The sequence below is a fragment of the Dermacentor albipictus genome, chromosome 1, assembly GCF_038994185.2.
Source record: "Dermacentor albipictus isolate Rhodes 1998 colony chromosome 1, USDA_Dalb.pri_finalv2, whole genome shotgun sequence".
In the NCBI taxonomy this organism is placed as follows: Eukaryota; Metazoa; Arthropoda; class Arachnida; order Ixodida; family Ixodidae; genus Dermacentor; species Dermacentor albipictus.
The window spans coordinates 474,572,935-474,579,969 of NC_091821.1; the positions used below are offsets into that span (position 1 = coordinate 474,572,935).

Consider the following 7,035-nt stretch of genomic DNA (forward strand, 5'->3'; position numbering starts at 1 on the left):
GTACTTATAAGAGAAGTCAGAATACGGCTGCCCTCAACACACACGAGCAACCCAGTCTTAAATCTGCTTCCTTCCGTCCACACAGGACACGTGCTAATGGAACTAAGAACGCTTCTCCGTGCAAATCATGCACTCACTGAAAACATACGCGCTTAACCTTAGAAAATTCAAAAACACTTAAAAATAAAGAAGGTTAAATAACACACGCGCTTTACCATAGGCCTTTCGACGATAACCTTGACCTTCAGGTTACTCAGACACACACAAAAAAGCCTATCTACTTATTAATGAGCATCTCGCGAGACTACATGTTTACACAAACGCGTCTTTCAAATCTCGGAGCTTTCTCAAACCAAAACATAAACAAAGCTCATACCTTTACATATTGAAAGAAATCCTTGTCTCAAATCGCGAAAACTTTGCGATGCTCAAAAATAAAAAAACAACACACTTCATTTCTACGGAAGGGCTCTTGGCCTCCCTTTCCAAACGCTTACGTCTGACTCATACTTTGAGTCGAACCCGTGGTGGTCGAAGTTTCAAAGCTACTCTGGCTGCCGAGGAACAACAAAAGGGCTGACTAACTATCAGCTCCCCCAAGACGTTACGGTCTCCTGCCAATTTGCGTCCTCGCGCCCCGCTTTCAACACAAACTCGATTGACCGCGTCGCTACTCCCCACCTGGTCTCGTCCTGCCACCTTGCGTTTCTTCGAACTGCACGCTGAGCTTTGAAAAGAACTACGGAACGACGAGGAGTTTAACAGCCTCGTGCCCTTTGTCCGCGTCCGTGCAGAACATTCTTCGCGGTCCCCCTTTGACCGGTGGCTCGACCATTCTGGACGCGTCAACATCGTCCTTGACGACCGCACCTTTTTCCTCGCGCCCTGCCCTTTTGGGTTTCTGGCCATCTTTGGCGGCGCTACATAAGTTACCGTCTTTCGGTCTTTACCGCGCTTCTTTTTACGGCGCTTTCTCTTTGCACTCGCTTTCATGTCGCCTCGTGCCTCGTGCTGGCCGGTACACATTTCGTCGGCCCGGATCGGTCTCTTACCCGCACAGTCTGAGTGATTTACGTTTAAATCTACTTTCACTTTGCCTCGACTGGCGGACAGCCCAACCGACTCTGGTACAATGCAGCAGGCTTTACTCGAGTAAGGCAACTCGCACTCTTGCGAACTGCCCTCTACTACATTGCCCAGCTCACGCTGTGCATCGGCACACAGCCCGTCGGTATCCATCGCTGTCTCACGCGCACAGTCCGAATGATTAACAACTGAATCATCCCTATCTAGGCCATCTAGACTGGCGGAGAGCCGCACCGATCCCTGAACAATGCAGTTGTTCTCTCGTGGATTACGGAGCTCGCCATCCCGAGAACTACTCTCAACTGCATCGTCCAGTTCGCACCTCTCTTCTGCACGCAGATCTGGCTCTACATGGGTGCTCGCCTCTGTCGCGCCAACAGTACCCTTTTCTTCGCTAGCAACCTCGCTAACATTACCAGCGACGCACACGCTCGGTAACTGTGCCAATTTGTTCGCAGCTGGCCTAGCTGTCTCTACAGTCATCTGTTGGCACAGCACCTCGTCGCTCTCACTACGGCCTTTAACGGCCTCTGTTGCCACTAAGGCATCGTTAGCAGCTAGCCCTTTCCCTTCACTTATGACTCTGCAGCTAATCTCACAGGCACTACTCTTTTCGTCGGCTTCTGGCGAAAATCCGCTCGATGCTGCCTCATTCTTTCGCTCTGTACTACCTACAGAATTCTCAGACAGCCGTTGTCTCTGTGCCAATAACTGATCACAATACTGTATCTCTTTGATCAGTGCTGCCTTCTCTCTCTCATACTTTTGCTCACGCTCAAGCTTACGTTCCTGATACTCACGTTCGCGTTCCTTCTCACGTTCGTGACGCTGACACCTAAGAGTAAGTTCTTGAAGCTCATGCTTCCGTTCATTCTCGCGTTCTTCACGCCTACTCTCACTCTTAAGTTCACGACGCTCTCGCAAACGTACACGACGCGCACGCTCCCGTGGCTCCTGTATCAACTCCCAAGCAAGCTCAATGCTTTTCTCATCATTGCCACTATCTTGAATCACCTTTATGATAGCTGGCGTTTTCATCCGTTCGTCCGCCTCAACTCCCAAATCGTCGCACACCAACAACAAGTCTAACCTCGTCAACCTTCTAAGATCCATGGCAGCTGCCCCGACAGGTGGTTAAAACTGTTTTCCTTAATTAATTTGTGCAAACACACAATGCATCAAACTCCCGATTCCCAGAACTGTCAAAATGAACACACAACATTTGAGTCTGGCGAATCAAAAGGAAAAAAACCACGCGCTCACTTATGGTTGCAGCACCCTGCCATCCGGTTCATTCGTCCGCTGTTCCCGGTTCCTCCGGACTCCCTGGGTCGAAGGCTCGCTCCTTCTTCGCTACTCCCAGTTTCTTCAGACCTCTTTCGACGAAGGCTCTCTCTTCTTCGCTCTTCCCGGTTCCATAGTATCTCTCTCGACGAAGGTTGATCCGTAGCGCTGCCACCAGCTGTTGCATTCGGAGGCGATCCTACCGCTGCCAACGAGATGTAGGGGTTGGGGGACGATGCATTCGGAGGCGATCCTACCGCTGCCAACCAGATGTAGGGGTTGAGGGACGGACTCCGGGATGAAAAACCAAACTTGGGAGGGTTTATTTTACATTATGTACAGAGAAGTGAGACGTCAAGTAACATTCGTACAGTCATTACGGGCCGGCAGCAACTCGGACGCTGCGGCCCGCGGCAAGAAGTTCGAGAGAGCTGAATCAGGGAATCAGGGTATATCCTGGTCTCTCTGGAAGGCTTCTTATAAACCCTTCGAGCACTGTAAGTCACGTCATGTTTGACCAATAGGAGAGTCCGCTCAGATGACGCCATTTTCAGCCAATGGTAGGCGCCCGTGTCGCGGTGTCACACCTGGCGGCTCTCTGCGGTCTTGCCTCGCAGACTGGCAATGCACTTCTTCTAACGAGGAGAAGGGGAGGGGGCGCTCATGCTCCATTGCACAAGGGTCCACCTGCTCCCGGTGGCTCGGCTCCGCAGTGGTGGCAAATGCCTTCTTCAAAGGCGAAGGGGGACGATTGAGCTCCATTGTCCGAGGCCCCCTTCTAATCCCGGCGGCGCACGACCTGGGGGCCGCAAACTTGTTTGCACTTGTCTGGTGCTCCTCTGGAATGTGCTTTCCTGCTTCTGCATTCCTCAATTAGCTGTGCTGCGATTCGAAGTGGTTTGGGGAACTCGAAGTAATCGCAGGAAACAGCTCCATATCTAACAACACACACACACACACACACACACACACACACACACACACACACACACACACACACACACACACGCTCTCTCTCTCTTCTCTATTGACATGGAAGAGCTTTTTTACTCCCTCTCCCAGGCTGAGCTTTTAATTTCCGTCAGAAAGTATATCGAAGAGTCTGATCCCGTTGACTTTGAAAATGACACTGGCCTTCCTGTTGACAATTTCGTTGAGATGCTGAGATGCTAAGATTTTATCTCTCTTATACCCTTGTTCTTGAGCAAGACACTTTTGTCCAAAAAGATGGTGCCTGCGTCGGATCGCGCATAGCGCCTCTTTTAAGTGATTTGTTTTTATCTGTTGTTGACAATCGTATTTTATAATTACTTGACACGCCGTGGTTGCTTAGTGGCTATGGTGTTCGGTTTGCAAGCATGAGGTCGCGGGATCGAATCCCGGCCAAGGCGGCCGCATTTCGAACACTCGTGTACTTAGATTTAGGTGCACGTTAGAGAACACCAGGAGGTTCAAATTGCCGGATTCCCCCACTACGGCGTGCCTCATAATCAGATTGTGGTTTTGGCGCGTGAAAACCGATTAATTTCTTTTTTCGTTGCTTGACAATACTTTTGTATCTCAGAATTTTAGGTATGTCGATAACTTTCTTCTTGTGCTTAAAAGTGTGAAGCCTGAGGGGACTGGCTATGGTGTTAAAAACGTTCTGGGTGTTTTTGAAAAGTGTGGAGTAGGTCTTAAGTTTACACAGGAGTTGCCAGTAGAGGGTCGCCTACAATTCCTAGATATCTATATCACTAAAAATGATAGTTCCATTTGTTGGATCTACTCTCCTAGGAGCAAGAAGCCCTTGCTTGAGCCCTTGCTTATTCGGCCCACTCCAAGTTAGTAAAAAAGGTATGGTTACTAACTGCCTGAAAGCTGCTCTGGTTAAATCTCGTGTGCACCAGGTTTCCTGCGGCGTTCAGCAACAAGCGAGCCGTTTACATAGGGCCGCGTATACCGATGACACCTTAGTGGGAGTCACTGAGAGCATCATAAAAGAGGCAGAAGCGGACCCGGAAGCCGCTCTGTGCTATTACGCACGTCCCAGGGGGCGCCCTGTAGCCGTGCCATACGTACACGGGGTGTCCCGCCGCCTAAAAAAGGTGGCGAACAAGTGCGGTGTGGGTATTGTTTCTTCAGCGCAACTAAAGCTCGCAAGAATGTGCAGGCTGGTAAACGACACCGGGAGTCAAGGTACATGCACTAAAGACCGTGTCACCCGCTTTGTTGACTGCAATGTGGGGTTGGTGTACAAGATTGCACTTCCCTGCGGAAAGTGCTACATTGGACAAACACCTGAATGACCGGCTTAGGGAGCACCGGAATGCCATAAACGTTCTGACAGGTGCTGGCCACTTGGCTGACCACTGCCGTAGATGCACACGTAGCTGCTCCCCGTGCTTTCATAACACGCAAGTGATCAGACGGTTCGCCAGACCGTTAGATACGGAAATATTTCAGGCATATTGCATTTCGAAAGCTGCTGATGAATGCGTAAGCGCTCCCTCAGTGGTACTCACTGATAAAGAGGTGTTGTACCTTGAGAAGAACCTGATCAATGCTTTGTAATGGCTTGCTGTAGGCGCCTATCGGCTTCGTTGCGCATGCGGTTTTCCCCTACGTGGCACATTCGTTTATGCGTCCGTCTGCGTATTTATTTGAGCGTACGGTAGTTTCTTGCATGTTTTTTTTTCTGAATAAAGTTTGTCATTTGAAGTCTAGCGCTGTGTCCTGTCTCAACTTTTTTCTGTTAGTCTTGTTAGCGCTAGTAACTGTGTCACAGCAAACATATATATATATATATATATATATATATATTGTTGCGCCCACAAAAGGCGTTACTTTGAAGCCGGGTAGAGTTAGCAGCGATGGCCTGGATCAGCTGAGCGCCTGGCGAGATTCAGCCAGCCAGTCACACGTCGTCTTCCTCGTTCACCACCCTCCGGTGCCCCCGCATACTTTTTGTTGAGGCATGAACCCACTATGCTCCTAAGAGTGTCACATTCGTGAATCCACTACACACCTAAGAGCGTAACATTATATATATATATATATATATATATATATATATATATATATATATATATATATATATATATATATATATATATATATATATATATATATATATGTGTGTGTGTGTGTGTGTGTGTGTGTGTGTGTGTGTGTGTGTGTGTGTGTGTGTGTGTGTGTGTGTGTGTGTGTGTGTGTGTGTCGACACGAGTTGCGAGGCGCCTCGAGGGAGCTACAACTCAGCATGACCTTATCACATCAGGTGTTGGGCCAATTTCTCTCTGGCTTCAGTTTTAATCCCATGACTCTCCCTATGTATCTCATTTCCCCATGATGCGCAGTCACACTTACCTAATAATGGTAATAGTTACTGTAACGGTTACGTCCACACACTGTACAATTTACCCTTCTGCGAGTATGCGTCGCTACAGTTTCGTTGTTTTTAGTGCGCTTTGTGCGCCAATTTCCGCGGTTGTATACCTCCCTGAGCGCCCTCTTTTACCTCAGGAACTAGAAGAAGTATTTCTTTACTTATTCTTTCATTTATTCTTTCACGTTTTGTCCTATACAAAGCATTGCCCGCCGGTCGCGACAAGAGAAGGTGATGAGCCCCCTGACGGGGTCCTGCTCGCGCTGGGCGCAGCAGCAACAGTGTTCTTGTTACAAAATAAACAATACTCTTTTTTTAAAAATGAAGAGTAGTTAGCGCTGTCACACAAAAATGTCACAATTACACAATAATTTCTAGTTACACAATAACAAAGTACTAATAGTAACATTTCACATATATCCGGTTCTCAGACTAGCTTGCAAGTGCCGTATAAGAAAAGATCAACGATACCAGGGCATGTCGTTAAAAAGTACGCGAGCCAGCTTTGACAAGTTAAGAGGCGGAGGCAACTAAGAAGCGATAGGTTTCATTCTGCGAAAAAAGTCAGAATTACGAAAAGCCAAAATATATACCACGAGAGGGTACACATTCCCCAAGCGCTTACCAAAGGTGATTCTTCTTCTTCTTTTTGTTGCGTCAATCGATGCGGGCGCCAAATTGTGCACCCACACTTCTTCTTCTTCATTTTACCGAGCACGAGAGCCGACAATGAAGACACCAAAGTGACTTCGCCCTTCTTCAGACGTTATCAAGCTTCCGCTGTACGGTTCCCCGCCTAAAATTTTTTTTACCTTCATGGATCTAGCTTATCCGCAACTGGCCTCTGCTCCTTGTGTAATGAGCCAGAAACTACTGTCCATTTAATTCTTTCTTGCCGCCGCTTCTCCTACCTCCGCAGAGTGTTACTTATATTTTCAAGTAGTAAACTGGGTTTATATAGCACTTACAACAACAACCATTTCATCTTTTGGTGCCTGTCGATTAGGCACAAGTCATGGTTCGATGATTACTGTTCTGCACAAGTTCATCGAAGCATCCGAAACTTATGCTGCTAGGCTACCGATTGTGGTAGATATCATTTTAGTTTTTTTTAGTTTCCCAGTTCATTTTTTATTTAGTTTTATATAGAGCCTCTCAAAACCTGTGCTATCAGTTAGTTGCCAAATGCATCGTTCTGAATGTTCGCCTTTACCCCTTTCGGTGTGCCGTTGGGTATACGTTTCATTCCATCCAGTGTGGCCAATCCCCCTCGTAGGTACGAGCCATGTTTTGAGGCA

The 7,035-nt window shown here is 47.8% G+C and overlaps 1 protein-coding gene across 1 annotated transcript in view; it reads right to left on the reverse strand.

Annotated features, from left to right (window-relative positions):
* Nucleotides 1-6,381, reverse strand: part of LOC135908888 (uncharacterized) — a 27,104-nt gene extending 20,723 nt beyond the window's left edge. Inside the window, exon 1 of the mRNA XM_065440728.2 lies at nt 6,363-6,381. The gene's annotated coding sequence lies outside the window, so the exon portion shown is untranslated. The remainder of the gene's footprint in view (nt 1-6,362) is intronic.
* Nucleotides 6,382-7,035: the final 654 nt, after the last annotated feature.